Genomic DNA, 11,363 nt, shown 5'->3' with positions numbered 1-11,363 from the left:
GCTTCCAAGGTAGTCCCGCACCTTGAAAGCGGCAGCTCCACCCTTTGTTTCAGTGCAAATGTTGCCTGTAATAACATGGCTTCTGGTTGGGGTATGTACGTACAGTCTCTGGACGACATCCTCGATGCACTTATTGATAAAGCCAGTGACTGATGTGGTGTACTCCTCAATGCCATCGGATGAATCCCAGAACATGTTTCAGTCTGTGATAGCAAAACAGTCTGTAGTTTAGCACCTGCTTCATCAGACCACTTTTTTGTAGACCGAGTCACTGGTGATTCCTGCTTTAATTTTTGCTTGTAAGCAGGAATCAGGATAGAATTGTGGTCGGATTTACCAAATGGAGGGTGGGAGAGAGCTTTGTACGCGTCTCTGTGTATAGAGTACAGGTGATCTTGAATTTTCTTCCCTCTGATTGCACATTTAACATGTTAATAGAAATGAGGTAGAAGTGATTTAAGTTGCCCTGCATTAACGTCTCTGGCCACTAGGAGCGTCACCTCTGGGTGAGCGGTTTCCTGTTTGCGTATTTCCTTATACAGCTGAAGGAGTGCGGTCTTAGTGCCAGCATCCACCTGTGGTGGTAAATAAACTGCCACAAAAAGTATGGCTGAAAACTCTAGGCAAATAGCGTGCATTTTATCACAATATACTCTACTTCAGGCGAGCAAAATCTAGAGACTTCCTTAGATTTCGTGCATCAGCTGTTGTTTACAAATATGCACAGACCGCCCCCCCCCCCCCCCGTCTTACGTGTGCTGTTCTATTTCGCTATTCTTTTCTATTTAGCTGAATAACCATGTCACCATTCAGCCACAATTCCGTGAAACATAAGATATTACAGTTTTTGGTGTCCCGTTGGTAGGATATTTGTGATAGTACCTCGTCTAATTTATTGTCCAATGACTGCACATTGGCGAGTAATATTGACTGTAACGACAGCTTTCCCACTCGCCTTCTGCGGATCCTTACGAGGCAACCCGCTCTGTGTCCTCTGCACCCGTGTCTCTTCCTCTTGCAAATAACTGGGATTTTGGCCTTGTAGGGTGTTCGGAGAATGTGCGGTGCATCCTGCTTGTTGAAGAAAAAATCTTTGTCTAGTCTGAGGTGAGTGAAGCTGTCCTGATATTCAGAAGCTCTTTTTTTGCTGTAAGATACGGTTGCAGAAACATTGTTCAAAATAATTTACAAATAACGCGAAACCCCCCACATAATAGCACAATAATAGCCTGTAAAACTGCTGCCATTTCTTCCGGCGCCATTTTAAATTCTCCCAGCGCCATTTTAAATGGGAATTACACCCTCTCCAGTTTGACCGGAAATTGTAACTCTAGTGGGACACCAATCCCGGAGAAGTTCTAAAGGCACAGTCAACTTAGTGTATGTAAACTTCTGACCCATTGAAATTGTGATACAGATTATTCCACTTATTTCACTATATGTAAACAATTTGTTGGAAAAATTACTTGTCATGCACAAAGTAGATGTCCTAACCGACTTGCCAAAACCATAGTTTGTTAACAAGGAATTTGTGGAGTGGTTGAAAAACTAATTTTAACGACTCCAACTTAAGTGCATGTAAACTTTCGACTTCAACTGTAGGTCTACACAGTCTGCCACAGAACATGGTTTCCAAATCAAGTAAAATCATGCAACTGTGCACGCTACCAAAGATATCCAATCTGCTTTCCACTTGCCTGAAAGGAACTTATGTTCATGTTTCCACTGATTAATGTTCAGATGTTGAGCAATGTACTGTTGCTGAGAGGAGAAAGGAGTGGATCTGTCACAGCTGCCATGATAAGGAAGCATGTCCGCTATTTCTGTGGTCAATAAATTGCAATTGTCTCCAATTCCCTCTGAATTTAGTGATCTCAATATACTTGAGACACATTATTGCCAAATACATACCATTTGCTAAGAGTATTGCACTTCCCAAAGGACGGCAACATGCTGTGAATGGCCCAGTCGTATTTGTAATGTCTGAGATGGAGGCAACAGTAAATTCTTTACCGAGGCCCAACAGCGAATCTCAGCTCCTAAAGGAGAAGATGAAAAGACGACTTAATTACAAAAGGCCACTACCACTTTCAAACACTCAACATGTCTAAAGTACTTACCTCCATAAAACTGAGAGGTCCACAGGAGTATAAAAACATATCACTGAGAGATGAGGTCTCAGCTCATGACCTAACTATTGACGATCTCACACGATGCAACTGACCTGATGGACATTGGTGAAAGGACTGACACAGGAGAGCATGGATGAAAATGAGACCTCAGAACAGCGAAACAGATGTGAAAACGACACTGAAGCTGATCAGTCACCTGAGGATTCCGAACAGGCCAGCAATGAGCAGATTACTGGCATTGCCCTACTCACATGCTTACAACCAGCAGACATCGGATAGGAGATGCTATCGTTTGGTTACGAGATATTTTGCATTGCTCTTGCCGAAGGAAACAGCCCAGTCAGCTTTTACAGAATCCCAAAACTTGAGGCCATGGCTTTCCCTGTTCAATTTCCCACTGGAGAAAACACACTAGATGAGCAACACAGACTGAAAAAGCTATTATCAAGCAGATATTTTAATGCAAGGGTATTCTTTACTGACAATCGCTTCACCAAAGATACAAATATTGTTTTTTGTTGCAATTTGTCACAGAGATGCATCAGGCCAAGGCAGGTATGTCGCTTCAGGAAGGAAAGCCCATGACCAGAGATGAATGCAGGATAAACAATAGATTCAGGGATGCAAACTGGTCACCTTTCTGCGAAATTTGCCGTTTTGAATCCAAAATAGGTGAGCTACGTGCTTCGTGTAGATCTGACAAGAAAAATTGTGGCGGGGAATCACTACTGGCTGTAAGCGGACGAGTGATGCACGTTTGGAGCAATGCTCACTGTATCCAAGGCTTAGCCAATTGTTCACATAGCAGAATGCAGCACACGACTGAAGATAACTAATTTGCTAGTTACAGCATCAGCGCGTGCTCTGGAAAGACAGCAGAGAGTGGAAAGGCAGTTTGCCAGTTACAGCAGCACGTCCCCTGAACTATTACGAAGAGGTGAGAAGTCTGAAAACGGAGATGTGGGTGAGAAGGTGATGGAGAGTACTTCATGAGCTGTAACCGACAAACAACTGGCATTTGGAAAGTTTGAGGTGAGGGAGAAAGTGTGGTGGAACAAGTGTTGTTAGTATTGTTATATATCTTGCTAGCTGGATCAAATTCTCTGTTAGCTAGCCAGAGAAATGTTGAGCAACATTAGCCAACTTAACTGATCAAATAATTTTGTTTATGGTGTGAAAATTAGCTGGCTAATAAAGTCAGACAGCTAATGTTAGCTAGGTAACGTAACAACATCAGATGAGCTAACCAATTCGCTATAGTATTAACTGGTATACGACTCCTTGCCGTTCCTCAAGTTATAATGTGTTAGTTCTTTACTGGACCCTGGCAATCTGTGTGAAATGTTAACGAACTATCTATGAAATAATGTTTTCCCTCTACAGTACGTGGTTAATATTCAGAATGGGAGAATTAGATGAAAATGAGGTGTTGCTTGTTAAACAAGTGGATTCAGAGATCAAGTGGAGCTGGAGCTGGGTCTGGCTTAAACTGGATGCAACTATAGAGGTGAAACGAACATCACACAGTTTCCATACAGTGGATAAAAAGGGGTATGCCAGGTGTACTCTCTGCCTGAAAGAGAACAATTATGCAAACAAAGGGTATCACGCTCTGCTGGCACATTGTAGAACAGATGCCCACAGGCAAAGTGTACAGGGAAGTCAGGAACCAATACAGCCAGTCAGTCAGGAAAGCAAAGGCCAGCTTTTTCCAAGCAGAAATTTGCATCCTGTAGCTCTAACTCCAAAAAGTTCTGGGACACTGCAAAGTCCATGGAGAACAAGAGCACCTCCTCCCAGCTGCCCACTGCACTGAGGCTAGGTAACACCGTCACCACCGATAAATCCGTGATAATCGAAAAACTTCAACAAGCATTTCTCAACGGCTGGCCATGCCTTCCTCCTGGCTACTCCAACCTCGGCCAACAGCTCCGCCCCCCCCCCCGCAGCTACTCGCCCACGCCTCCCCAGCTTCTCCTTTACCCAAATCCAGATAGCAGATGTTCTGAAAGAGCTGCAAAACCTGGACCCATACAAATCAGCTGGGCTTGACAATCTGGACCCTCTATTTCTGAAACTGTCCGCCGCCATTGTCGCAACCCCTATTACCAGCCTGTTCAACCTCTCCTTCGTATCATCTGAGATCCCCAAGGATTGGAAAGCTGCCGCGGTCATCCCCCTCTTCAAAAGGGGGAGTCACCCTGGACCCAAACTGTTACAGACCTATATCCATCCTGCCCTGCCTATCTAAGGTCTTTGAAAACCAAGTCAACAAATAGATCACTGACCATCTCGAATCCCACCGTACCTTCTCCGCTGTGCAATCCGGTTTCCTAGCCGGTCACGGGTGCACCTCAGCCACGCTCAAGGTACTAAACGATATCATAACCGCCATCGATAAAAGCCAGTACTGTGCAGCCGTCTTTATCGACCTGGCCAAGGCTTTCGACTCTGTCAATCACCATAATCTTATCGTCAGACTTGGTAGCCTCGGTTTTTCTAATGACTGCCTTGCCCTGGTTCACCAACTACTTTGCAGACAGAGTTCAGTTCAGTGTGTCAAATCGGAGGGCATGTTGTCCGGTCCTCTGGCAGTCTCTATGGGGGTACCACAGGGTTCAATTCTCAGGCCGACTCTTTTCTCTGTATATATCAATGATGTTGCTCTTGCTGCGGGCGATTCCCTGATCCACCTCTACGCAGACAACATCATTCTGTATACTTCTGGCCCTTCCTTGGACACTGTGCTATCTAACCTCCAAACGAGCTTCAATGCCATACAACACTCTTTCCGTGGCCTCCAACTGCTCTTAAACGCTAGTAAAATCAAATGCATGCTTTTCAACCTTTCGCTGCCTGCACCCGCACGCCCGACTAGCATCACCACCCTGGATGGTTCAGACCTAGAATATGTGGACATCTATAAGTACCTAGGTGTCTGGCTAGACTGTAAACTCTCCTTCCAGACTCATATCAAACATCTCCAATCCAAAATCAAATCTAGAATCGGCTTTCTATTTCGCAACAAAGCCTCCTTCACTCACTCCGCAAAACTTATCCTAGTAAAACTGACTATCCTACCGATCCTCGACTTCGGCGATGTCATCTACAAAATAGCTTCCAATACTCTACTCAGCAAACTGGATGCAGTTTATCACAGTGCCGTCCGTTTTGTTACTAAAGCACCTTATACCACCAACCACTGCGACCTGTATGCACTAGTCGGCTGGCCCTCGCTACATGTTCGTCGCCAGACCCACGGTCTCCATGTCATCTACAAGTCTATGCTAGGTAAAGCACCGCCTTATCTCTGTTCACTGGTCACAATGGCAACACCCACACATAGCACGCGCTCCAGCAGGTATTTCTCATTGATCATCTCTAAAGCCAAAACTTCATTTGGCCGCCTTTCCTTCCAGTTCTCTGCTGTCTGCGACTGGAACGAATTGCAAGAACCTCTTAAGTTGGTGACTTATCTCCCTCACCAACCTTTAAACATCTGCTATCTGAGCAGCTAACTGATCGCTGCAGCTGTACATAGTCCATCGGTATATAGCCCACCCAATTTACCTACCTCATCCCCATACTGTTTTTATTTTATTTACTTTTCTGCTCTTTTGCACACCAGTATCGCTACCTGCACATGTTCATCTGATCATTTATCACTCGTGTTAATTTGCTAAATTGTAATTATTCACTCCTATGGCCTATTTATTGCCTACCTCCTCATGCCTTTTGCACACAATGTATATAGATTCTTTATTTTCTACTATGTTATCGACTTCTTTATTGTTTACTCCATGTGTAACTCTGTTGTTGTCTGTTCACACTGCTATGCTTTATCTTGGCCAGGTCGCAGTTGCAATTGAGAACTTGTTCTCAACTAGCCTACCTGGTTAAAAAAAGGTGAAATAAAAATCAAGAAACCTTTGAGGAATGTCTGTTAGCTGTGGGAGACTTTTACCAGTTGCCACCGATGGGACATGCTAAACCCCTGTGCTTGTTTGAAGGACATGTGCTGGACTTTTGGCAAGACACCTTTCAGATGGTAACCCTGACTGAGATCAGAAAGACAGAAAGAGGACGTTGCCTTCGCACAACTGTTGAACAGGCTTCGCGTCAAACAGAAAGGGAAAGCCTTATCTGACAGCAACAAAGCTTTGCTTAGCCAGGCAGTGACCGACCCACCCGATTGCTCAACTGACGTGTTACACATTTTTGCCATCAACAAAGATGGATACCACATCGCAACCACAATTATGGCACTCTAATATTATAAACATTGATGCACATGGATACAAAAAGGATCCCCAAACATGGCAGTAAAGGGAGTGGCTCACCATCAGTTCCCCATAAAACTGGCCTTTGCTTGCACAAGACTTAAGGTTCAGGGCATCACGAACCAGGCATGGCATACTTCGCGCTCAATGAACTACCTCGCTCCGTGGATTACTCATTACTGAATTTGACAAGAATAAAATATATTCTGATCCGGAAATATGTAGCTCGTTGGATAGCATGAGAAAATATATGTTTGACGACGCATTGCCACTTTTCAAAAGTTCACTGACACCACACACAACTCCACACCAAACACTCATAGCTATTCACCACAACTTGCAGGGATTGTCTGCATACATTGATGACAATTTCGCACTATGAGTTGTTTCTTGCAGATGTTTTGTGTGTCACAGAAACTAAAATGTTTGGCTCTTTGGTTCCTGACAATCTACAGTTAGGAGACTACCTCATGTTTTAACAACAGACCATCTCTTCCACAAACTACCCACATCTGTCCAACAAACATGGAGCAAGTTATGTAAAAAACTCCCTTGAAGGGCACAACATTCAGTACATACAGAATGTGACCGACTTGGAATTCTTGGTAGTCAAGATCATGGTCCCAGTCGTTGCATTGATAGTCACTGTCTACAGACCACCAAGTCCAGGAGGTTCACAAGATTTGGTAAGAACTGGGCAGTATTGCCCAGTTCTTACCAAATCTTGCGAACCTCCTGGACTCTGGCCATCGTAAATCATCATCCGATCATTGTCTACGGTGACTTCAACGAGGATCTGCTGTCCAGGTCAATCAAACATTGTTTAACGAGAGAGGGTACGCACAGTTGATACAAGCTGCTACCACGGAAAATAATATTCTGCTGGATCCAGTGTTCATTTCCCGACCACAAAGTTGCCTCCATTTCAGGTGTGCTGCAGACGTACTGCATTTTAACTTCAGACATCTCTCAGGTATGAATCTTGACCAAAACATGAATGACATTTCACTGCTTGCATTAGTTTAAAGTCCTATTCATGTAAGTGTATAAAACAAGTATGTTGAGAAAGCAGAATAACATGTTGACCTTAATGTTTATGGTAAAACAAAATGCATTTAAAATAATGTAACTCAAATACTCTGTTAAGTTGTTTATCCCCCTGGGGGCAGAGAAGGGGTTTCCCCTTCTGGCCAGTGGGTCCCTCTTCCCACTGATACCCCTCCAGCCATGAGAAGACTTCATGACCCCCCTGTTGTAATCCATATAGTGTGATAAAATAAAGTGTATTTATTTAAAAGACAATACCTCCTTGTCTTCTGTACTACAGTATATTATAGTAGGATAAAATGTATAAAAAGGGTAGTCGTCTAAGTGTAGTAATCTAATTGTAGTTGTGTGATCTATACTGAACAAAAATATACACGCAACATGCAACAATTTCAACGATTTTATGGAGTTTAAAATAATAAAGGAAGGAAATCAGTCGACTTACTTAATTAATTAGGCCCTAATCTATGGATTTCAACACTGGAAATACAGATAGACATCTTTTAGTCACAGATACCTTAAAAAAAGAGGTAGCAGCTTGGATCAGAAAACCAGTCAGTATCTGATGAGACCACCTTTTCCTCATGCAGCACAACACATCTCCTTCGCATAGAGTTCATCGGGTTGTGGCCTGTGGAATGTTCTCACTCCTCTTCAATGGCTGTGCAAAGTTGATGGATATTGTCGGGAACTGGAACATGTTGTCACGTCTATCCAGAGCATCCGAAACATGCTCAATTGGTGACATGTCTGGTGGGTATGCAAACACATGGTGAACTGGGACATTATCAGCTCCCCAAAATTGTGTCCAGATCCTTGTGACATGGGGCTGTGCATTATCATGCTAAAACATGAGGTAATGGCGGCAGATAAATGGCACGACAATGGTCCTCAGGATCTCATCACGGTATCGCTGTGCTTTCAAATTGCCATTGATAAAATGCAAATGTGTTTGTCGTCGGGACCATAACCCCACCGCCACTATGGGGCACTATGTTCAGAACGCCGACATCAGCAAACCGCTTGCCCACACACGTGGGCCCACACGTCCACACGTTCCTCATACACGTGGTCTATGATTATGAGGCCGGTTGGACATACTTCCAAATTCTCAAAAAAATGTGTTTGAGGCAGTTTATGATAGATAAATTAAAATCTCTGACAAAAGCTCTGGTGGACATTCCTGCAGTCAGCTTGCCAGTTGCATGCTGCCTCAACTTGAGACATCTTTGGCATTGTGTTATGTGACAAAACACATTTTAGAGTGGCTTTTTATTGTCCCCATCACAAGGTGCACCTGTGTAATTCTCATGCTGTTTAAATCAGCTTCATGATATGCTACACCTGTCAGGCGGATGGATTATCTTGGGAAAGGAGAAATACTCACTAACACGGATGTATACACATTTGTGCACAAAATTTGAGGGATAAGCTTTTTATGCATATGGAAAATGGGAACTTTTATTTCAGCTCATGAAACATGGCACCAATACTGCCACCAATACATGTTAGGTTTATTTTTATTCAGTACAATTGACGCACTGTCCAAAGTAATGAGATTGATATAATAGTCTGTCAAAGTAACCAGGCTAAATATTTTTTGGACTATATTTAGGTGCTTTAATTGCGTAAAACTTTAACTGACATTACCACAATAAAAAAAAGTTTAAAGAGCTTAAGCAAGCCCCACAACTTTATAAGTTACCATCTAAGCTTAGATATTCGTCATACTTCTTCTGTTTATTCCGCACGCTACTCCTCCTACAGTGTTTAAGTTTGAAATGCTGTTCCAGCAAAAACTCAGGAATGGTCTCGTAAAAAGTTGTATACAAGCAACACGATCGTTACTCACTTTGTCATCTTGTTACATTCCATCCGTTAACATGGGATTTGTCAAAATTGTAAGACTCCCCATTGTGACGTTCAAACTGTTATTTTCGAACTGAAATCATGAAACTTTTGATGCAAACCAGCGAATAATTCCACTTTGCAACCACTTAGCAATACCAGCTTCGTCTACTTCTCTGCTACTCAAATCTGCCTTTCCAAATATAATTTTTTGTCATCAAAAGTTACAGCAGTTTAAGTAACCGCATCATCATTTTCTGTAACATTTTGGCAAACATCCGGTTTAACCACTACCGCAACAAGTTAGACAAAAAGATATGTCTACTTCTCTGCTATTCAGATCTGTTTGCAGAATCTAAATATTTCACTATGTAACTTATGGTACAGCTGTTTTTGTAACTGCATTACCACGTGTTTTCAACTTTTCCCAAATAGCTGCCATTTTGACCACTGACGCAATAATTTAGAGACTAAGGTAAGAAATCTTCCCCCACTCTGCTTTTCAAATACGAAGTCTAATTTCAAATCAAGACTACCAAATCTGTAACTAGAGCCATTTTCGTAACCCATCGCCTTGTCTTTTAAATCATGTCAGAAGTTAGCCGATTCATTAATTTCCAAACTATCATTTTGACCACTAAATCAAAAGAGTTCTCTACTTCTCTGCTCGTCAACTGCGGAGAAGAAAAAAACTAATTTGGGATTACCATTCGAGGGAGAGCGATTTAAGTAACCCCTCACACGCTGTCTTCTGACAATAGCTCTATGTCAATACTGAGATTACAAACTGGAACCATTGCTAAGATATTCACTGACACTGCAGGCCAAAAAAATGAAAAGGAGAGAGAGAGAGAGAGAGAGAAGTCAAATGTCTGCTGTTTGCTGATGATCTGGTGCTTCTGGCACCAACCAAGGAGGGCCTACAGCAGCACCTAGATCTTATGCACAGATTCTGTCAGACCTGGGCCCTGACAGTAAATCTCAGTAAGACCAAAATAATGGTGTTCAAAAAAGGTCCAGTCACCAGGACCACAAATACAAATTCCATCTAGACACTGTTGCCCTAGAGCACACAAAAAACTATACATACCTTGGCCTAAACATCAGCGCCACAGGTAACTTCCACAAAGCTGTGAACGATCTGAGAGACAAGGCAAAAAGGGCATTCTATGCCATCAAAAGAAACATAAATTTCAACATACCAATTAGGATTTGGCTAAAAATACTTGAATCAGTCATAGAGCCCATTGCCCTTTATGGTTGTGAGGTCTGGGGTCCGCTCACCAACCAAGACTTCACAAAATGGGACAAACACCAAATTGAGACTCTGCACGCAGAATTCTGCAAAAATATCCTCCGTGTACAACGTAAATCACCAAATAATGCATGCAGAGCAGAATTAGGCCGATACCCACTAATTATCAAAATCCAGAAAAGAGACGTTAAATTCTACAACCATCTAAAAGGAAGCGATTCACAAACCTTCCATAACAAAGCCATCACCTACAGAGAGATGAACCTGGAGAAGAGTCCCCTAAGCAAGCTGGTCCTGGGGCTCTGTTCACAAACACAAACACAAACACACCCTACAGAGCCCCAGGACAACAGCACAATTAGACCCAACCAAATCATGAGAAAACAAAAAGATAATTACTTAACACATTGGAAAGAATTAACAAAAAAACAGAGCAAACTAGAATGCTATTTGGCCCTACACAGAGAGTACACAGCGGCAGAATACCTGACCACTGTGACTGACCCAAAATTAAGGAAAGCTTTGACTATGTACAGACTCAGTGAGCATAGCTTTGCTATTGAGAAAGGCCGCCGTAGGCAGACATGGCTCTCAAGAGAAGACAGGCTATGTGCTCACTGCCCACAAAATGAGGTGGAAACTGAGCTGCACTTCCTAACCTCCTGCCCAATGTATGACCATATTAGAGAGACATATTTCCCCCAGATTACACAGATCCACAAAGAATTCGAAAACAAATCCAATTTTGAAAAACTCCCATATCTTTTGGGTGAAATTCCACAGTGTGCCATCACAGCAGCA

The sequence above is a fragment of the Oncorhynchus gorbuscha genome, linkage group LG05 (assembly GCF_021184085.1).
Source record: "Oncorhynchus gorbuscha isolate QuinsamMale2020 ecotype Even-year linkage group LG05, OgorEven_v1.0, whole genome shotgun sequence".
NCBI lineage: Eukaryota > Metazoa > Chordata > Actinopteri > Salmoniformes > Salmonidae > Oncorhynchus > Oncorhynchus gorbuscha.
Note: the sequence above shows the minus strand (reverse complement) of the source record.